Below are 23,495 nucleotides of genomic sequence, written 5' to 3'. Positions count from 1 at the left end.
CATTATTAGGTGCATAAATATTTAGAATTGTTATTTTTTAATTGTCATTTTATAGCTCACTCCTGCATTTGTCCTCCACCCTTCCCTTTGATGACCAATTTTGCAGGCTTCAGGGAGATCAGGGAACAAAGTTGGGGCCTGGCAGCCCCACTATTCTGCCAGCCGGGGAGAACAAGTCACAATTACAAATCGTCACAACAATTAGCACCTGTAGTTGGGAGAGCTGCAAAGTGAGGAGGCCCCAGGTCTCCATTGTACACGGGTCTATTTGACAGTGACCTTACTCTGGAAATAATGATATTCCTTCAGTCTGAGGTAATTGATGTTGATGAAACCGGTGGCATCGATTGGCTCATAATTCCCCTGCACGTTGACGCTCACCAGCTCCTCCTTGTAGAGAGAGAGTAGAGACTCCTGGCTGAGGATGTGCACCTGGCCCTTGAAGATGGGCACCTGCACTTTTCCTTCCATTTGCTCCTGGGACTTGGTGATGCAGTGGTGAACAGATTTACACTCAGGGTTGATTTTGTGCACTTCCCGATCCATGGTGAAGTCCTCGATGTCTAAATCAGCCTGGTGAAGGATGGTGCCTGCTGGGGTCTTGTAGATACCTCTGGACTTTATTCTAATGAAGCAGTTCTCCATAATGTCAATACAGCCCATGCCGTGCTTGCCCGTGACTTCGTTCAGGTACACGAAGAGCTCCAAGGAGGTCTGGTGAGTTGGTGCCATGTTGATGGTCACTTTCACGGGGACCCCTTTTTTTGAACTTGATTTTGAGAATTTCAGGGGTGTTGTGGGCTTTGGCTAGGTCCTGGGTATATCGGTAATGACATCTTTGCCTTTGTGTTCATTTTTGAAAAATATTTGATCTGGCTGTATGATTTTTAGTCTCACAGTTTTTTTCTTACAGCACTCCAATAATGTCATTCCATTTTCTTCCAGCTTGCATAATTTCTGACAAGACATGTGTTATTATATTTACTCCTATATTATGTGCCTTTTTTTCTGGGTACTTTTAAGATTTTTTTGTTACTTTTTTTTTTTTTTTAGCAATTTGATTATATCATGTCATGGTTTTTCTTTATTCTTCCTGGGCTTTGTTGAACTTCTTGGATTTGTAGGCTGATATTGTTCATTAAATTCAGAAAAATTGGGGGCATGTTTTCTTTAAATATTTTCTTGACCTCTTTCCTCTTATTTTAGTGCTTGAATTATAAAAATGTTAGATTGTTGTTGCCCTCACATGTTACCAAGACTGTTTATTTTTAAAATATTTTCTTCCTTCATACTTTGTTTAAAATAATTTATGTTGCTATGTTTCCAGCTTCACTGATATTTTCTGTAGTGTCTTATCTGCAACATTTTCATATCAAAAATATTTTTAAATATTTAGACACTTAATTTGGTGATTCTCAATATGTTCTCTTTGTCTTCTCATTATGTTCATATTTCCTTTAAGTCTTTAATCTTATTGAACTTATTTTAATAGCTGTTTTAAGACCTTTTAATGTTAATTTTGTTATCTTTGTTAATTGGATCTGTTTTTATTGACTGATTTTTCTCCTAGTTGTGGGCAGCATTTCCCTCCCTTTTATTTGTCTGTCTCTAATTTTTTTTTTCACTATTAGGCATTGAATATTAGTATTTACATTGTTCAGCTGAATTTGAACAACGTAGATACTAATTTACATTGGTTTTTCTTTTTGGTTACTAATGTAGTACTAATTACATTTTGGTTTTTCTTTTAAATGGTCTCTCTCCCCACCACCCTCCACTTTTTTGGTAGGCATTTAAATTATTTACAGATCAGCCTGCTCATTTCAAGGCTATTTTTATGCTTTTCAAGGATGATCTAGGGTAATCTTTAGAGCTAGTTTAGACTCACTACTAAGGCATGAGCTTTCTGGAGTCTCTACAGAATACTCTGGGTATTCAACAACAAGGGCTCTTCATTCTTGGAATTGTTCACTTTATAACTCCCCTGAAATCGATCTTTTCCTGCTATTTTTCACTTGGCTGCTTGGAGTTTCACCCTATGCAGCACAGATTCCTATTCAAAGCCTCATGAGTATTCTTATGCCAATCTCTGCATAGCGTTCTTTTTATCTTTAATATGTCCCACAAATTCCAGCCATCCCAGTGTCTTCAAACTCTAATCTGTTTCTCAACTTATTTGGACCATGAGGCTCTGAGTTCCCCATTCTTATACCACAGTTTGGAGTTTGCATCTAGGTTGAAATAGAGGCAGTCTTAGATATCACCTGATTTGTTTCCCTTTTGTTAATAATCACATGCCTCTTCTGCCATTGGTCCACTATCTGAAATAGCTTTATATATTTTGTCCACTTTTCTAGTTATGTATAGGATTTTGAGGGCAATCCTGTAGAAGTTCAGCATAATTATTTGTTTCACTTAAATTTAATGAATGTAATTTTTCTAAACCTGAATATTGAATCTGGCTACTCTTAGAAGCAAGCTTTGTTACTGTATGTTTTTATTTTCAGAAATTTCAAATCTTTATATAGAGACCATAAGATTATTTAACCAAGGTTATACTGATGTCTTAAAAAAAACTCTCAGGTTTTTCAGAAGATACCCTTTAGGCAATTTAATTTTGCATGCATGTATGTGCAAGTTGGTGATGTACATGTACAGCTTCTTTTAAAAATGGATTGGGACCTAACAATGAAAACATGCAGTTGTAATGGTTCTTACTGTAGTGCATGTTGAATTATGAGAGTTACTCATGGTTATATGTTACCCATGGGGACTTTTAATGTGCTTGGTTATACAGATCTGCAAATTTTTAGCTGTGGGCTGATAACCATATTGAATCATAAATTTATTACTGATGCATTGCTTTCTAGGTGGACGTTAAATTTTAAGAGAATTAAGGGTAGGAATTAGCTACTGTGAAATGGTTTCTTCAACTTTAAATGGATGTCTTCAATGTAAATATTACTAGTTTGTGTAATCAATACACAAAAACATTATTTGGAACAAAAATTAATTACAAAGTTTCTTAAGAATAATAGAGGAAATGCAGAATATTTCTAAATAAAAACAATTTAACTGACAGAAGCTTGTCAGCACTTAGCAACATTTATTTTCAATTACAAATGGTACTTTTTTATCACCATTTTTATTCTAGCTTTGTATCAATATATCATCTAAACAGAAAGTGCTGATGTAGGTTTTTCAGTGCTAGCCTGTAAAGGAATTGAAGGTGAATGTGGTTTTAGTTACATATCTTGCTTCCTCTACATCTGTGCTTTGTGTTTTATTAGACTGCTTAAAATACATTGTTGTCAAATATCTAAATGTCAGGCTTGCTGATCATTTATATGCCTTCATATTTAAAAAAATATTAACTACATACAATGTGGTTATCAGCTGTCTTTTCTAGGGGTATCTGTAAATTTGAGAGTGTTTTATTGGTAGATACATGAGAAGTTAGTATCTCCAAGTTTTTCATTCATATTGGCTTACTGCCATGTGAAATTTATTACTGAACTTTCATATGAAAAAGATAAAACACACTGTCATCTCATCTTGTCCCATTGTACATTTCAGTTACAGGAACAAAATGATATGCTTGCAGTTCTGTGACATGATGCACTAGAAAAATCTTTATTATAGAGATTGTGTGACTTAGAGTTTGTGTGTGTGTTTATGCGTGACTGTTGCAGAATAAAGTTGTATTTATGTGTACCCATAGTGATATTTCTGTGTCTGTATGAACATAGTGATTCAGTAGATTAGATCATGAGCATTCTTTATATTTGTCTACAGTAATTAAGTCTCTCACTGAATATGAACCAAGTACTGGCCAAGCTGTCTTATAATAAATATTATACTTATTACTTGTTTCAATGGCTATACAGATAATCAGAAGTGTTGCAAGTTGGTCGCTTATTGGAAAATCTTAAATACGCTACTTACAGGGAACTTACCACGTATATACACATATGGTATTATCTTCTACTTTTTTGGTTTGTTTTAGATAAGTGCTGTTGCTTAGCATTTAAGGTAGAATGTTTTATTTTTATAAGTTAATTAATATATATTTAGTTCTATGACCTTGAGCATGCTATTTAATTTTCCCATGCCTGAGTTATCTCATCTCTGAAATAGGAATAAAATAGTTCCTGCTTCATAGGATTGTGTTGAAGATTAAATGAGTTAATACATATGAAGCACTCAGAACAATTCTTGAACCTAAGCAAATTTTCAGTGAGTAGTAGTTATTGTCACCATTATTATTAGTCAATTTAAGAATCAGCCAGTAGTATTTATTTTTCTTTTTTATGTCTTTATTTATATGTAATTTACATTTCATAAAATTCACTCATGCTAAGTATAGAAATTGATGATATAGTGAATGTATAGGGTTGTACAGCCATCACTGTAATCCAATTTTGGAATGTTTTAATCATCATGAAAATACTCCCCATGGCCATTTGCACTTACTGTTATTTCTTACCCCTACCTCCAGGCAACCAGTAATCTATTTTGTATTTCTATTGATTTTCCCCTTCTGGATATTTCATTTAAAAAGAATCACACAATAAATGGTCTTTTGCGTTGGCATCTTTCCCTGAGTGTAATGTTTCTGAGGTTCATCCATGTTACAGTATGTATCTGTATTTTGTTCGTTTTTTTGCTGAATATTATTTTTTGTTTAGATGCACCTCATTTTGTTAATCCACACACCATTTGCTAGACTTTTATGTTGTGTTGCTTTTAGGTATTATGAATAATACCATGAATATGCTTTTATAATTCTTTCCGTAGATATATGTTTTCATGTCTCTTAGGCAGATTTCTAGGTATGGTATTGCTGAGTTGTGTGATATATTTATGTTTAACTTTTGAAGAGACTGCCAAACCTGTTTTCAGGAGCTGCTGTGTGTACCATGTTACATTCCCATGAGCAGTGTATGAGGGTTCTATTTTCCCCACAACCTCACCAACATTTGTTATTTTTTATCTTTTTTGATTTTAGCTATCCTAGTGTGTGTGAAGTAGTATCTTATTTTGGATTTAATTTGCATTTCCCTAAAACAAATATTTATGTGTCTTACTCAAGGTTACACCCCAACTCTGGGGATACTGGGAATTTCATTATGTATATGTGGGCTCAAAGACCCTGTCTCTTTTCCTCATGTGGGATAATTTTCAAAAACTATACCCACTGCAGAGGTTCCTGTGGCTTAAACCTCTGTTACAACCACATTGCAATTCAGCTTCTTTCTCTGCCTGTCCTGCTTCCTTCACTCCCTTTCAGATGTTGTTCCTAAGGGCACTCCCCAAAATGCATGCAAATCCCAGAATCTTAGAGCCTGTTTTCTAGGGAATCCACCTATTAACAGGGATATATAATTGATAGGAGTCACTAATTTAGAGAGAGTGATTAAGGAAGACCTCTAACTTGAGGTAATCTTTGATCAGAGACCTGAATAAAATGAGGAATTAAACCACCTAGATAAGATGGGGGAAACTTTTCCAGACAGAAGAGCAAATGCAAAGATCTAAGGCAGGACCATGCTTGACAGTAAAAGACCATGTGGGGAGTGACCAGAGTCAGTAAGAGGGAGGAAAGGTAGAATATAACAAGAGGCCACACCTTGCATGGCTTTTGAAGTGTTTTCAGTAGTGGAATTCCATGATCACTCTAGATGCTCTGTAAAAATTGAGTGTAAGGGACCAAGAACAGAAATAGGGAGCCAGTAAGGAGGCTACTACAATAGTCCAGGTGAAAATGGTTGTGGCTTGAGTTAGGGTGGTAGCATTGGAGTGGCTGAGAAGTGGCCAGATTCTGGATATATTTTAAAGATGTACTTTTTTGATGGCTGGGATATGGAGTATGAGAGAAATAGAGGAATCAAGGAGGATTCTGAAGTTTTTGGCCTAAGCAATTGGATGAATGGAAATTGTGTATTGAGATACAAGAGGCAAAGGAGTGGCAGAGGTGGTAGAAACCAAATTTTACCTTTTAGACATGTTAAATTTGTATGCCTATAAGACATCCAAATATAATGTAGAGAAGTTGTCATTCATATCTGAGTCAGGACTGAAGATAGAATTTGGGTAATTTTCAGGATATACATTATATTTAAAGCTATGCACCTTAGTGAGATCACCTAGACAGAGATTGGCAATTTTTCTTCTGTAAAGGATCAGAAGCACTATCTAGTCCTTGTTGCAGCTATTCAATTTTAACCTTGTATTGTGAAAGGAGCTGTAGACAATAATTAAGAAAATGGATGTGGCCACGTTCCAATAAAACTTTATTTATAAAAATTAATAGGTGGTAAGCTACATTTGGTCTGCAGGTAGAGTTTACTGACCTGTGACCTAGACAGTGAATAGAGAAAGACAAAAGTCCTATACCCCTCCTAGGGTAGTCCAACACTTAGAGGTTAGGAATAATGGGAGTCAGGAAAATGAGAAGGAGCAGCCAGTGACCTAGGAGGGAAACTCAGAGAATGTGATTAGGTTATCATTTATGTTTCTCCTCGCTTCAACTATGTTTTTAAGTGCATAAATAATTCATGTAAAAATCCAAACAGATAATACTCTAATCTTTTATAATCTTACACATGTTGTTTCTCTGATATTATACTTTGATATTCTTTAGAATTTATGTGTATTACAATATAAAATGTTCATAACTTTTTAGACATTTGAGTGTGAAGTTCTAATAATAATTTTTAGTGCATTTTTTTCAAATATGCTATTTTTAAACTATAATGTGTGGGGTTATTTGTTAAGATGATGTAGTTGGAATTTTCTGTTCCTGAACTTTTAGCTGGTCTCTGTGTTCGTGGTGCCTGTATACTTGGGAGCAGTAAAAGCAGAGAAAGAGAGTTCAGAGATAACAGATAAATCCTTTAAATTTGAGTATTTCCATTTCTTGAGACCTTTGAAATTTTTATAAAAGTACACCATTGCACATTGTCTAGTAAGTAATTAAAAATGAGCTGTGTAAGCACATGTGAAACTCATTAAACCATAGTTGGTAAAATGAGTTACAGACTTGTAATGTCTTAGCTCAGAAAGATAACTGATTATATATTACCAGAAATCTTGGTTAAATTTGTACTGTATTTAATTTGTAGAACTGTAGTTCTAGCAATCTACACCTGGTGTAATTTTTATTTTTCTGACGTTGCTATAAGTAACAGATGCAAGGTGAAGTAGGAATTAAGGAACTACTTTAGACACATTTTTTGGGTTGCATTTTGGAGTTCAGACACCAGAAGTGATTCTGAAATTTTTGTACTGCCTACTGACAGACATTATGTACGAAGAACTCACATTACTGTAGGTCACTGAATTAATTTAAGAAATACCAATTGACATCATTCCTTTAGGGAATTGTGGGCTACTGCTTGATATTATTGTCTTTGACAAATGTGAAAATTTAGAATAAACTATATTTTTAGGGTGTTGGGACCTTAAGAATGAAGTGATTCCTTTCCAAATTTAAATTTTTTCAAATGGATAAAAAGTATAGTTTATAGACTTTCTTTCTACCTGTTTTCACTGAAATAGTTAAGTGGTTGAGTTTTCCTTGAACTGTTGTATGTAGTTACTTATTTCTAAATGGAAAAAGAGTTCCAGAAAGCATTTAAAAGTCTTGAGAGTTGTGCTCAGAGGTCACTTGTGATTTGTGGGAAGAAGGTAGTCAAAATTGGTATTCCTTATGTGTCTATTACATTTGAATGCATGTATATTCTGTTATGTATAATGTGTTCTAGATGAAATCCTTATGAAGTAAAATTTTTTCATTGTAATTACAGTGACAGTTGGGAAAACCCTTTTTGCTTGAAGACTCTCAGTAATGCCCCTGAACACTCCTAATATTTCAGCTTCTTGTGGTGACCATTTTTAATTGTAGCACACTCAACCTGAATTCTTTGTATGCTAGTTATCTACTCAGATGAATTTACATCCTTTTTACTCCAAAATATATAAAAAATAGATTGACTAGCATGAATTTCTGTGGCCATTTGTTTTCTAGCCAAGTAGATAAAGTACTGTGAGCTAGGCCTGTGTTAAATGTGATGCATATGCCAGGCCTTCATAAAGGATAAAACTCCCTGTGTGTTATGCCGCTGCTGGATTAGTTAATTAGTATATGTGTTTGTCGGGGGGTTGTTCCAAGTATGCCTGTTACAGTAATACATAGGTTAGAAAAATAAACACAAACCTTTCAAAAGACTTCCAAGTGGCATGGCTAATTTTGCCCCAATATTATTTTATATTTAACTGATGGCATCTCTGTATTTAGAATTCAAGCTATCATGTAATCAAAGGATCCCAACTTTAACAATATTACACAGAAAGGGATCCTCACTTCTACCCTTTCACAATCCTCTGCAGGATTCTTTACAACCCAGAAAATATTGGGTTTTGTGTTTGGGATGTAGCTTTCAAACTATGTAATTTGGAATAGCTGCTTAACCTTTTTCCTGTGATTCTTCATGTGTAATAAATAAAATAGTTGACTTAGATTATTTTATTGACCCCCTTTAAACAAAACATATATCTTGAATACTTACTACTTGAGGCTGCAGTGATTGTACCAACCTGGTACATTGCACCAACATTGCAGGTGTGATTGCACCAACCTGGGTGACAAAGTGAGACCCTGTTTAAAAAAAAAAAAAAAAAAAAAAAAAAAAAATATATATATATATATATATATATATACACACACACCTGGGCTGTATTAGTCTGTTTTTACACTGCTATAAAGAACTACCTGAGACTGGGTAATTTATGAAGAAAAGAGGTTCAATTGACTTACAGTTCTACATGGCTGGAAAGGCCTCAGGAAACTTACAATCATGGTGGAAGGCAAAGTGGATGTCTTATGTGGTGGCAGGAGAGAGAGAGAGAGAGTGAGGGGGGAGGACCTATTAAACAATTTTAAACCATGAGATCTCGTGAATACTCACTATCACGAGAATAGCATGGGGAAACCACCCTGTGATACAGTCATCTCCCACCAGGTCCCTTCCTCAACATGTGGGGATTACAATTTGAGATGAGATTTGGGTGGGGACACAGAGCCAAACCATATCACGGTCATGGTAGCTTACACCTGTAGTCCCAGCTGCCTGGGAGGCTGAGGTGGGAGGATCACCTGAGCCTGGGGGGAGTCAAGGCTGCAGTGAGCCGAGATTGCACCACGGCACTCCAGACTGGGTGACAGAGTGAAACCCTGTCTCAGAGAAAGAAAAGAAAGAATAGATGTAAATAGACATAAATATACATAATGTGTTCGTGGAACTATGAAGGCAATGTGTCTGGAACAGAAAATTTCCATTGTGAAGGTATTAGGAAATAGTTTTAATATACAGATATGCAGAGTCTTGAATGCCACCTTGAGGATTTTTAATTTGATTTTATAGTAAATTGAAGCTTTTTTTGTTTTGTTTTGAGACAGAGTCTCACTCTGTCACCCAGGCTGGATTGCAGTGGCGCGATCTTGGCTCACTGTAACCTCTACCTCCTGGTGATTCAAGTAATTCTCCTGCCTCAGCCTCTCAAGTAGCTGGGACTTCTGATGCATGCTACCGTGCCTGGCTAATTTTCATATTTTTATTAGAGATGGGGTTTCACTGTGTTGCCTGGGCTGGTCTTGAACTCTTGACCTCAGGTGATCTGCCTGCCTCAGCCTCCCAAAGTGCTGGGATTGCATGCGTGAGCCACCGTGCCCATCTGTAAATGAAAGCTTTTAAGGTTTTTGAGCAAGTAAAGTGATCCAGCATCTTAATTCTGGAAAAGGATGATTCCATTTCATTATATGAGGTAATCTATAGAGATGAATAAGGAAACTTGATATTGCCGGGAATACAAGTTGGGCGTTTCATAGAAAGTTAGTTTCAGAACAGAAGGCTTTTGCTTGGTTTTAATTTGAATATATAGGACATGTGCATTGTGAATGAATGGAGGATTGCTTTTTCCTAACTTATTATTATTATTATTTTTGAGATGGGGTCTTGCTATGTGGTCCAGCCTGGAGTGCAGTGGCAATTCACAAGCACAGTCGTAGCTCACTACAACCTTGAACTCCTGGGCTCAAGCAGTCCTCTTGCCTCAGCCTCCTGAGTAGATGGGACTAGAGATGCATGCCACCCTACCTGGCTTCTATTATTTTTTAAAAACCTTGAATTTATAACATGATAAGCAGTCTCTCAGAGAATATTTTTATGGATTGTATTCACCAGTCTTGCATTTACCACTGTGTTTGGAATGTTGGCAGTGTTAAATAAATAATGGTTTAATAATGAGCCTATAGTCTTCCTAATTCTATTCCTTAATAGTCTCTCAAATTATTCCTTCCATCTGATGTTGAACGTAGCTATGCAGTCCGTGGTTTACCAGTTGAATTGCTCAGTATGATCATGACTTGCTTAACATTTTTCTCAATCAGACTTCATGAATATTTAAAGAACCTCTTGAACAGAAGTAGTAGTCTACTACCAGTCAGAGCCCATAATTCCAGAGTGCTACAGGATGTGTAATCTGTAGTGTTTCTTTGGAAAGGACATGGCTGGTTAATTTTTCTCTTATTCAAAGAAGTACATTGAAATTTGGAAAGGTATTAGAACTGCAGTTTTAATCCTACTTATCTATATATTATTTTAATACTAAAATTCTTTTGCTACTACAGGATTTGTTTTTCTTTAAAGAACCCTATTCTGCCTTGTGTTATTGTTAGTTAAGCACAGGTCTGTCTTAATCAGAATACACTCCTTGGAGGCAGAATATTGACTTTAATTGCCTTTGCTCCCCCATAACACTTATAATAGGTTGGCAATCAGAAAATGTTCGAGTTAAAATACTGTCTTTAGTATTTACAGGTAAGTATTCACTAGCAAATTGGAATTGTATTTTATTTACAGATTAACCTTAACTCATGTTATAACTTATTGGATTGCATTTTAGATCAAGAGGCTGAGTTTTTGGGGTATTTCAACAAGATAAACGATCTCACCACATGCTATCAAATTCTTAAAAATAGAAGCAAATCTGTTCTGTCCAAAGTAAACTTACTCCCAACATTTATGGAAATATTTAAAACAACTAAACTAGAGCAAGGAAATGACAAAAAGCAAAAAGCAACAAAATAAACCTTTCCTCACCAGAATATATTTGGGAAGAGATTATCAGTATAATCCTTTTTTTTTTCTTTTTTGGCATGACTGCAAAATCATGTCACTTCTGTTGATCATTATGGAAACAAGAAAAGTTGTAAAATTATAAAATAATACTAATACTCTTGAGGCATTTTGTTTTAGAGTAGGATGTAGTCATTAATCTAATGTCATACGCATTTCCAAAGTTAAGTCTATGGGGTAAGCAAGAGATTAAGAGCTCCTTTTTAACCTTATGCCTAAGCATTTCACATCACCGATATCTTCTGAATAAGCCATGCAGTATATCTACACACAAATTTAACATGGGGAAGGTACAGTAAAATGCACTGTTGTTCAGACTACAGATATAGATGGCTGATCTATAGAAAAGCCTTAAGGAGCACAAGGTGAGAACATTTTAAATGGACAGTGGGGTAGGCTGGAGAAGGTCAAGGAAGTCTGGAAGGGTCAGACTGGTGGGGATAGGAGAATATTACCAAGCAAGAGGTGTAGCAGCAGGGTGTGTAAAATTGGGTTCTGGGGATACAGGTCATGTCATCATAGAATTTTGAGATTGAAAAATCTTAAGAGATCTTTGTGCTAAGAAATTACTGATTTCTGAATTGTTCACCACAGTCTAAAATGTTAAGTGACTTATTCACTGTTGCAATCATTAGTCACTGGCAGGCCTGAAAGGAATTAAAAGTCTTGTAGTCTTGTACTCATTCATTTATTTAACAAATATTTACAGACTGCTTACTATGAGCTAGGTGATAGTGATAAAATATCTGAGACATAGTTCTTCTGAAATTCTTTTGGTTTAGTTGGGGGACTGACTAGTAAGTCAGAAATATAAGGTGATAAGGGCTGTGATCAGATACGTTGAGAGGTCTTGGAAAACACACAGGAGAGGTATCACGTTCAGATGGAGAGTGGGACTAAGGACTCAGAAAAGACTTCTGGGGCAAATCTTTTTCAATAGCTAGAGGAATTGAGTTCACTTTTTAAATTAATATATTATAGATATAATTGATGTGTTCTACATAGAGCCAAAACGTCAAACTACTCTTTATAATATAGGATGTTTTGTTGATTCTCTTACTTTATAGTGCTGGTAGCATGAGAAGCAAGGAGAAGGAGAACCTTGACTCTATATTAAAGGAGCCTAAAGATAGGATATGCTAGTACATGTTTAAATGATAGGATATACTACTACATGTTTAAAAGGTAGGAAATGTTAGTACATGTTAAAAACAACTTAGGTGTTGTTAGTATGAAAGGATACATTAATAATAATGCATTAATAATACATCTAGGCCGGGTGCAGAGGCTCATGCCTGTAATCCCAGCACTTTGGGAGGCCGAGGCTGATGGATAACTTGAGACCAGGAGTTGGAGACCAGCCTGGGCAATATGATGAAACCCTGTCTCTAATAAAAATAAAAAAATTAGCCAGGCATGGTGGTGCATGCCTGTAATCCCAGCCATTCAGGTGGCTGAAGCACACTTGAATCTGGGAGGTGGAGGTTGCAGTGAGCTGAGATTATGCCATTGCACTCCAGCCTGGGCAACAGAAAGAGATACTGGGTCAAAAAAAAATTAATCTGTTTGCTTTGTTGAAGATCAATTGGCTGTATGTATTTGGGTTTATTTCTGGGTTCTCTATTCTGTTCCATTGGTCTATGTGCCTATTTTTAAACCAGTACCATGCTGTTTTGATGACTATGGCCTTACAGTATAGTTTGAAATCAGGTAGTGTGATGCCTCCAGATTTGTTCTTTTTGCTTAGTCTTGCTTTGGCTATGCAGGCTCTTTTTTGGTTCCATACGAATTTAAGAATTGTTTTTTCTAATTCTGTGAAGAATAATGGTGGTATTTTGGTGGAGATTGCTTTGAATTTGTAGACTGCTTTTGGCAGTATGGTCATTTTCACAATATTGATTCTACCCATCCATGAGCATGGGATGTGTTTCTATTTGTTTGTGTCATCTGTGATTTCTTTCAGCAGCATTTTGTAGTTTTCCTTGTAGAGGTCTTTCAACTCCTTGTTTAGCTGTATTCCTAAGTATGTTTTTTTTTTTTTTTTGCAGCTGTTGTAAAAGGGGTTCAGTTCTTTATTTGATTCTCTGCTTGGTCACTGTTGGTGTATAGAAGAACTACTGATTTGTGTACATTAATCTTATATCTGGAAATTTTGCTGAATTCTTTTATCAGTTCTAGGAGCTTTCTGTAGGAGTCTTTAGGGTTTTCAAGGTAAATGATCATGTCTTCAGCAAACAGTGACAGTTTGAATTCCTCTTTACCGATTTGGATGCCCTTTATTTCTGTCTCTTGTCTGTTTGCTCTGTCTAGGACTTCTAGTACTATGCTGAAGAGAAGTGGTGGGAGGGGGCATCCTTGTCTTGTTCCAGTACTCAGAAGGAATGCTTTCAACTTTTCCCCATTTAGTATTATGTTGGCTGTGGGTTTGTCATAAATGGCTTTTATTACATTGAGGTATATGCCTTGTATGTCGATTTTTGCTGAAAGTTTTAATCATAAATGGATGCTGGATTTTGTCGAATACTTCTTACCTACTGATATGATCATGTGATTTTTATTTTTAATTCTGTTTATATGGTGTATCACAGTTATTGACTTGTGTATGTTAAACCACTCCTGCATCCCTGGTATGAAACCCACTTGATCATGGTGGACTATCTTTTTGATATGTTGTTGGATTAGGTTAGCTAGTGTTTTGTTAAGGAGTTTAGCATCTGTGTTCATCAAGGATATCAGTCAGTAGTTTTCTTTTACTCATGTAACCAAATACCACCTCCACCCCAAAAACTTATGGAAAAAAATTAATCCGAAAAGTGTTTATGGTTTAAACTTGACGTGTTAAAATACTTTTGTCTGAAAAAAACATGATTAGCTCTCTCCAATTCTGTATACAAAATGCATTTCTGATGGGTTAAATATAGAAATAATATTAAATGTAAGTCATAAAATACTTAGAAGAAAGTATAAATGAATTATTTCATAGTAGGCCCAGAAAGGCCTTCCTCGATATAAAACCAAAGGGACATATAATGAAGGAAAAGTTTAACAAATTTGATTATGCAAAATGAAAGTCTCTTATATGTCAAAAAAACATGAAATGATAAAGTGAATGAGAACCTGGAAAAGTATTTGCAACATCAAACATATCACTCCTATATAAAAAACAGCCACAAAATAGTAATAAAAAGCAAATACATCCGAAGGATAATAGGCAAAGGTCATGAACAGATAGTTCAAAAAAGAAAATGAAAAATGAATTTATTAAAGTGATTAATCTTACTTGTAAATGAAATGGCATGAAATTAAATGAGACATACTTTTTCATCCATCATACCAGCAACACAATATTGATGGTTTCTTTAAACTGTACTCTTATAGATATTGGAGAAAGAACAGTTTGGTGGTAGGCATCAAAAGGCTTGACAATATTTACATGTCTTTACTTGGTACTTTCAACTTTTAGAATTTTTTTCCAAGACATAAATCAGAGACCAGAGCAAAGATAAAGGGATGTTCGCTACTGCATTATTATGGTAGTAACTGTCCAATAGTGGTGGGTTAGCAAAATCAACTACAATATTTACAAATGATGGAATATTCATACAGCCATTCAAAAATCATGTTTTCGAAGACTATGAATATTGAAAGTGCTCCTATAATATTGTCTAACAAAAAAGCAAGTTACAAAATGATGTATACTATAATTCCAGTATTTGAAAAATATAGTATATATGTCTAGATAAAGGACTAGAGGACTACAGAGAATATAAATATTGGAAATATGTCTATTATAAGTAATTTTATTTTCTTATAGTGAAAAATGTTTTCTTTTTTTTTGAGATGGAGTCTCGCTCTGTTGCCCAGGCTGGAGTGCAGTGGCACGATCTCAGCTCACTGCAAGCTCTGCCTCCCTGGTTCGTACCATTCTCCTGGGTCAGCCTCCCGAGTAGCTGGGATTGCAGGCGCCTGCCACGATGCCTAGCTAATTTTGTTTTTGTATTTTTAGTAGAGATGGGGTTTCACCGTGTTAGCCAGGATGGTCTCAATCTCCTGACCTTGTGATCCGCCCTCCTCGGCCTCCCAAAGTGCTGGGATTACAGGCGTGAGCCACCGCACCCAGTGAAAAATGTTTTCTAAAGCTTCATTTATTTTATGAGAAAAAGTTACAAACTACAGACTAGCATTGTATATTGTTACAATAGTATTGTATATATACATATAATTTGCTAACTATATTTATCTATTCTTTTTCATTTTTATTTTACTTTAAGTTCTGGGATACATATGCAAAACGCACAGGTTTGTTAAATAGGTATACATGTGCCATGGTGGTTTGCTGCACCTGTCAACCCATCATCTAGGTTTCAAGCCCTGCATGCATTAGGTATTTGTCCTAATGCTGTCTCTCCCCTTGCCCCCCAGCCTCCACAGCCCCTGGTGTGTGATGTTCCCCTCCCTGTATCCATGTGTTCTCATTGTTCAACTGCCACTTATGAGTGAGAACATGTGGTTTTCTGTTCCTTTGTTGGTTTGCTGAGAATGATGGCTTCCAGCTTTATCCATGTCCCTGCAAAGGACATGAACTCATTCTTTTTATGGCTGCATAGTATTCCGTGGTATATATGTGCCACATTTTCTTTATCCAGTCTATCATCGATGGGCATTTAGGTTGGTTCCAAGTCTTTGCTATTGTAAATAGTGCCGCAGTAAACGTACGTGTCCATGTGTCTTTATAAACATACATATCCATGTGTCTTTATAGTAAAATGATTTATAAACCTTTGGGTATATACCCAGTAATGGGTTTGCTGGGTCAAATGGTATTTCTAGTTCTAGATCCTTGAGGAATTGCCACACTATCTTCCACAATGGTTGAACTAATTTACACTCCCACCAACACTGTAAAAGCATTCCTATTTCTCCACAGCCTCACCAGCATCTGTTGTTTCCTGACTTTTTAATAATCGCCATTCTAACTGGCATGAGATGGCATCTCATTGTGGTTTTGATTTGCGTTTCTCTAATGACCAGTGATGATGAGCTTTTTCTCATATGTTTGTTTTCTCTTCTTCAGACACTCTGGATATATGCAAATTCAGTAATATGAATTTTATAGTTTAAGTAAATTTGTTTACTAATGCTTATTTAGTGGAGAGTCCAGATGGAATTAATGCCCAATAGTTTTTTTGAGAATGTTGCAGAATAATATTACTATAGATAGTTGTGTATTTTTAGTACAATAGAGATTAAATTATACTATGCTTTCAATTAACTTACTTAAATGGGCGAAAGGCAAAAACTATCAACAGCAGAATAAAGAAAGATTACATATGTAAAAGTACCAAAAAGCTGTATTGTGTTTGCTTCATTTTCTCACTTTTAGAAATTTTGTACCTGTACTATGATTTTCATTAAAATGTAGATATTTCTTATGCATTCACTTACAAGAAATAAAGAAATTTTGCTCAAATGATTATAATACAGTATAAAGTAAAACTGAGTTCATGTAGTAATGTGTGGAGACACGAACAAAATTGGACTAAAATTTTTTATTGATTGCTTTCTAATTATAGTAGAAATACATTTTAGGTTTCCATTTATGGAGAAAGAAAAAATGGCAGAGGGTAGAAGAGTGATGTGGAAGAAAAAATAGAAAATATAACTTGATACTTTTGCTTGAAAAAAAAAGATGATTGAGGCAATTGGCCACACCTGCTCTGTCTGACCACTCTTGCCTCCTTTGGCTTCTTAGTGTTTTCGCCATCCTAACCACTGCTGACCAGTCCCGTCACAGCTGCCCTCTGCTTCCTGCTGCGCTATATGTTTGGCCACTCTCATGTTCACATGAATGGTACAAGACATTAACTCATGAAGTCAAAGGATACTCATCAGGTGGAGAGCAGCTGCACACATAATGCACAGCTCCACAGTGACATACAACAGTATGTTCAAATACTTCAGAAAGACCCTTGCCACTTCGACGACACCAATCAAGGACCTGATCAATGGCCACCATTTCTGCATGTCGAGTAGCCTGAAAAGAGAATGGGCCTTACACTGATATTATTTGCTTCATGTAACTACTATTTTACAAATATACAAAAAATAAGTACAAAAAAAAAGATGATCGATTAGAGTCATCTTTTAAAACTCATAACCGTGGAATTGTCTTATAGTCTATTTTCCAATGAGATTCCTAGGTTTTTGATTTGGTAGCTAGTGACAGGGACGGATATTTAAAGTTCTTTGAGATGAAAGAACTTTATTACTTTATTTATTTACTTATTTCTTTGAGATGAAAGAACTAACTTATTTCGGCTTGAATACTCTGAGCTAAGTCATTTAGCACAACCTTACATAACCCCATCAGAGTGTTTACTGTTTTTTAATATGGGGACAAATGAAAAATTTAGAAAATTAGGACAGAAAACAAACAAACAAAAATGGCACTCAGAAAAGAAATAGAATAAGGAGAACACATCAGAACCCTAACTTGATTCATATTTGTTTCTGAGACTTTTGTTATTTGTTTAGAAATGATGATGATGTTGATGATGTTGATGTCATCAATGATGGCAGCAATGAAAATCTGTTATACTGTATTTAATGCTAAATGCTTTACATAGGTTATATCTGAGGTAAGCCAGAAACTGTTGAGAGAGGAACTTAATGTATTTATCAAACCTAAGATTCATCTTTGTGTCATTTATTTTATCTTTGTCTTATGTATTTATGATAAAGTATTTCTTCATGTACTTTATCAAAAATATTGTCAATTAAACTATGATATTATTGACTGTAAGATATATCTTGATTCCAGAGATGGTAAAATATTTTAAAAATTATATTATCATCAATGAAATATGTTGATTGGTGAAAGTGAGACTAGCAGACTGATGAACAACTGTTTCCTATTTTGAAATCAGTTTTTTAAAAGTTTATCACTAATAAAGGAGGAAATTTTGAAAATGTGAGAATATGATGTTAAGAAACTGTTCCAATCCTGATCTCTTGGCTATCTTTGGGCCTCTCCTTTGTGGAAAAAAACACACGTACATAAAACCCACTTATGTGAGCAGAGAATCAAAAGAAGGATTTGGAGGGGTCTGCATATCTTCAAGTAGGAGTAGCTTTTAATGTAAGTATAGGATAAACTTTAATTTCTGCTAGTTTTATACATTAGATTTCAAAGTTGTACTCTTGGGAGTGAGGGATGGTGGTAGGAAAGATTTTAAGAGTAAAACAGAAAATGAACATTGAGAAATAAATACGTTGTTCCTTGGGGAGTGTTCTTTCTAGAGACACTGAGCCTGTAAACCATTCCCTCCTACGTAAAATGTCAGGAGCAAGATTAAATAGCTCTTCCTAGCATGCAGAGTTTACAGACTGCAGATATTCCCTGAGCACAGCAGACAATAGAGTAAGTTTAATTGAAAATATGCAGTGTTCTAAATTCTGCACATTGTTTGGTGCAAAACTTGAGGAAGGAGAAGGAAGGGAAAGAGAAATGGGACATGTTTTTTACAAAAGGTAATGGGAGGAGAGCTGTTGCAGAGCCAGGGAACAAGTAACTGGCTATTCACTTGTAAGATCTGTGAAAAAGTGGAAAAAAGAGATTAAAGCATTATAGTAGGGTAGAAAGATATTTCTTTTTTTGTTTCCAGTTCCCAGCAGAGAGCTTCAGAAATCCTTGGAATTTCCTGAGTCATTACGGTGATGAGAGCATCTTTTGTTCTAGTGAGGTTATTCTTGGTGGGCTCTTAAAAAGCTTCAGGTTGCAGGCTGGTTGCCCAACAGACCAAGCCTTGATTAGCAGCTTGGGACTTTTAATCTCATGTTACAACCTCTGGGCAGGGCAAAGGGGCTGGAGATTGAGCTAATCACTGATGGCCAGTGATTTAATGAATAACGCTTATGTAATGCAGCCTCCACGAAAACCCCTAAATGCCTGGGTTCTGAGACTTTTATAATTGGCGAACACATCCACATGCCAGGTGGGTGGGACCCCCCCCCCCCCCAGCTCCATGGGGACAAAAGCTACTATGCTCTGGACCCTTCCAGACCTCACTAGATTTACCTCCTCATCTGGCTCTTCATTTGTGGTACTTTTAATGCACCGGTAATGGTAAGTAAAGTGTTTTTTGGAGTTTTATGACCACTCTAGCAAATTACTGAACCTGAAGTGAGGGGAGGACCCTCCCACTTCAGACTTTATAGCCAAGTTGGACAGAAGTGTGTGTAACCTAGGGACCTTGTTTTGTGGGACTGAGCACTAAAAAATCTGATGCTAACTCCTGGTTGTTATTATCAGAATTAATTGAATTATGGGACTTCGAGTTTGTGTCAGAATTGGTTGGTGTCAGAAGGAAAAACACTTCTCACTTGATGTCAGAGGTGGTTTGAGTAAACACAGCTCAAGCATACTTAGGAGAGGCATTGAGTTAAAGGCCAGGAAAACTGGAGGGAGGTAAAGAAGTAATAGGTTGATGGGAAGTGTGTTCAGTTGTAGCTAAGGAAGTTAAGGCAATAAAATAAAAAAGTAGTCACATCAGATGCTTTAGAATCTAAATCTATAAATTCTTGGCCCTGGGCAGGAAATTCTTTTTATTGTAGCTTCTGTACATTTCCAGTGGGTGGGGGCATTGATCATTTATATGTGGCTAGAATAGGAAAAAGAGACTTGACTGGTCCAGTTAATCTTTTTCCTGGTTAGACAGTATATCCATTGGAAGGGTGCTTAAAAGATTGGAAATGTGATTGCCCATGTTACTTTGGGGCTAAAAGTATGTTCTTGTCTGAGGTCCTCCTTGGGTCGCTAATAGCCAAAGAGAAAATATAGTTTGCACATTGCTGTATGCTGGATATAAATGCAATCAAGCTGGTAATGAAGAATTTGCATATAAAAAGCTAGGAGAGGACATTGAAGCAAGGAGACACTTTCTGAACCTCCGTTGCCAACCGAGAAGAGTTAGCCTAAGATTGAAGAAGTGCATATCTGAGGTCAAGGACAAGGCGGGCAGTGCTCAATGTCATCCTTTAGAACAGAGGGCAGGAATCCCATCTGGAGAGTGGAGGCAACTGAGAGAGAGGTATGGTCGTGTTGGCATATATTAAGGACCTCTATTCAGGTTTCCTTGAACTCATACTCTTATCGTAGTTGTTTGTCTTTTTGCCATTTTTCTGATTGTATAAGGCTGAAGCTTTTTATTTAAAAAAATTTGCATCTTTGGATAGTCATTCTGTATAAAACGAAGGCAGTGCATTACCTGTAATTTTCACGTTGGGTTATTTAAAAGTGCAGAAATTTAAGACACTTACAAAGCAATCTGGGTGTAGAATCCTAGATTTGAATTATTTTTTCTGTAACTGTCCACAGCCTAACATTGCCCATATCTAATTTGTTCATAGTTTTAGTGATTCATCTTTATCAAATCTTTGCAAAGCGTTGTACTTACTTTCTTGGATATGATAATCCTTTCTGCACTCATATTTCATCAGATTGTGAATAATATAGTTAAACTATATAATTACTATAACAAGAAAAAATGGTAATAAGTGTGGGAAGAAAACAACCCCTCTTGGTGAGTGTGAAGCTCAGGGGTGGGAAGAAGAGCAGGTGCAGAGTAGAGAGTAGCCTGTACAGGGTGCTGCATGTTCCACAAGGGAGTGGAGAGCCTCGACTAATGGAGTATCAGCAAGAGATCTGCTCCTGATGCTTGCAGTCTTTCCAGTTCCTCTATTCCTGTGCTTTCTAGAGATTCTTTAGTCCTTTGAAAATCTTTCATTTACATATTAGCAATAAGCCATATTTGTAATTATTACTAAAAATGAAAATAACAGGATATATTAGTAATTGGGACTGCTATTATAGTAGATAATAGGCTTTGAAATAAGTGTAAGAATTCTCAAATTTGTAAGGTAAGGTTTTTTATGTTAGTTGAATATATTTTAGTAGTGAAGTAAGGAGTGATATTACAGGTTGATTATTGAGGTCTCTTAAATTTATCCTATAATTAGAATTTTATTCTTCATAGTTACGTGTTAATGTGTCTGCATTTGTGCTTTTTTTGTTTTAAAATATGATACTAAAAATACACAGAAATTGAAATTTAGCCCCACTGCAGTTCCATAATTTCTTCTTGCTTTGTTCTGTTGCTAAGTCGGAAATTCACATTTGCTAGATTATTACCTATTGCCATGGAAATCGTTTTGTTGTATTTCTATTTCACTACAGGAACAAGCAGCAGGAGCCAATGGACCATAAGAGGGAAATTTGTTGTTTAAACAATGATTATCTTTTGTATTTGGCTAACATGAAAAGGGGAAAGTACACTTTTTCTGTCACACCGCATGAGAAGGTAAATGGATGAGATTTAGAGACAGAATTTACCTGAAAAAAATTTATACCTGTCTTGTGAGGAAATAAAGTTACCTACTCACAAGAGAAAATTATAAAATGTGCCTATATCAAGCTATGTTTTGTCAAGTCACAAAAGAGGTCCTGTGGCAGGTTGGGTTCCCTAGAAGCAGACATTGAGATGGAGCTTGGGGTGTGAGATGTATTTTAGGGATCATCCCTGGGGAAAGGAAGAAGAAAGATACAGGATTGAGCAGGGGAGGAAGCAAAACTGTGAGGCAGGCCTGACAGAACCCTAGACAAGCCAGTGGGGCCCTCAGACAGTGTGGCCTTCAGAGTTGTCTCAAGTTACCCCTGCCCTGTCTGAGGATGTCGAATACCCCAAGGGAGGGCGGTTCTCTGCAGCTGTGGCAATGTTGAAGTCTACTGACCTGGCGGCTGTCTACTGACTGCACTGCCCATATATGGGCCATGAGTGAGTGCTTCTTTGAAGGGGGATCTGGGTGATGCATACTGTTGTCTACATAGGTCTTATTTTGTGACTATCAGGGAAATTTTGCAATTTTATCCTTATATTTATAATTCCCCAGTGTACATCATCTTTCTAAGCCAAGTATTCTGTAAGAATTAACATTTTACAGATTTTAGACACGTTCAAGTCACCTTTTAACATCCTTATTTTATTTGTTTAGTGCCCTTAGAATTATATAGGCTATATTAGCCTCTAGCACAAGCATACTTTTTTATATTCAAAATTCAGAGCAGATTGTGGCCCTTCATAGAGAGTTAAGGTTTTTCTTAATAGTTATATGGGCATTTAGGGCCAAACATGTCTTTGTTTTTTAATCATTTGACAATGATTTCAAGCTTATAGAAACATGGCAAGAATAGTACAAAGAACTGATATGATTTTCACTCAAATTTTCAATATTAAGATTTTATTATAGTTGCTTTATCATATTCTCTCTCTCTCTCTCAATCTGTCCTCCCTCTCCTCTTACCATTACACATTATTATTATTTTGAAGTTTTTTTTGGCTCGAGAGTACATTGGAGACATGATGCCCCAGTACTCCCTTAGTACTTCAATGACTATTTTCTAAAAATAAGGACATTTCCCTACATAATCTCAGTATAACCACCAAAATAGGAAACTAGTATTGATACAATATTACCATCTATTACACAGATTCAATTCATAATTCACTAACTGTCCCAATGATGTTCTTTATATGTCCAGAATCTAAGCCTTGTATTTAGCTGCCCTGGCTCTTTGCTCTCCTTCAATCTGGAATCTTCATTAATCTTGCCTTATCTTTAATGATTTTGACATTTCTGAAGAGTACAGCTATGTTTTGTTTCTCTACTTGGGTTTATCTGATGTTTCCTTATGAATAAGTTGTTATTTTGGGCATTATTACCACAAAAGCGATGCTATGTTCTCAGTTCCTCATGTTAAAAGGTGTGGTTCAAGCTTATCTTGTACTTTTCTTGCCCCAGCCCTGGCGCTACCAAAGACTTCTGGTTTCTTTTAGTGGATGCTAAGGTTGCTCTTTGCTACTGTGTCTAAGGTTGCTCTTTGCTACTGAGGTATCTTTGCTTCTAGATCTTTTCAGTGAACAAACCTAGGAAATATAGATTTGCACATTATATGTATATATGTATGTACATATATGCATGTACATACATATATTGATATGGCTTGGCTGTGTCCCCACCCAAATCTCAACTTGAATTGTATCTCCCAGAATTCCCATGTGTTGTGGGAGGGACCCAGGGGGAGGTAATTGAATCATGGGGGCCGGTCTTTCCTGTGCTATTCTCGTGGTAGTGAATAAGTCTCACGAGATCTGATGTGTTTATCCGGGGTTTCTGCTTTTGCTTCCTCCTCATTTTTCTCTTGCCACTGCCATGTAAGAAGTACTTTTTGCTTCCTGCCAT

At 36.1% G+C, this 23,495-nt stretch overlaps 1 protein-coding gene and 1 pseudogene across 10 annotated transcripts in view; one reads left to right on the top strand and one right to left on the bottom strand.

Annotated features, from left to right (window-relative positions):
- IMMP2L (inner mitochondrial membrane peptidase subunit 2) overlaps positions 1 to 23,495 on the top strand; it is a 1,183,069-nt gene that overhangs the window by 144,375 nt on the left and 1,015,199 nt on the right. The gene's annotated exons all lie outside the window — the stretch shown is intronic.
- Positions 265 to 23,495, bottom strand: LOC107975916 (argininosuccinate synthase-like; annotated as a pseudogene).

Source organism: Pan troglodytes, chromosome 6, assembly GCF_028858775.2.
Source record: "Pan troglodytes isolate AG18354 chromosome 6, NHGRI_mPanTro3-v2.0_pri, whole genome shotgun sequence".
Lineage (NCBI taxonomy): Eukaryota > Metazoa > Chordata > Mammalia > Primates > Hominidae > Pan > Pan troglodytes.
This window is presented reverse-complemented; position numbering and strand designations above follow the sequence as displayed.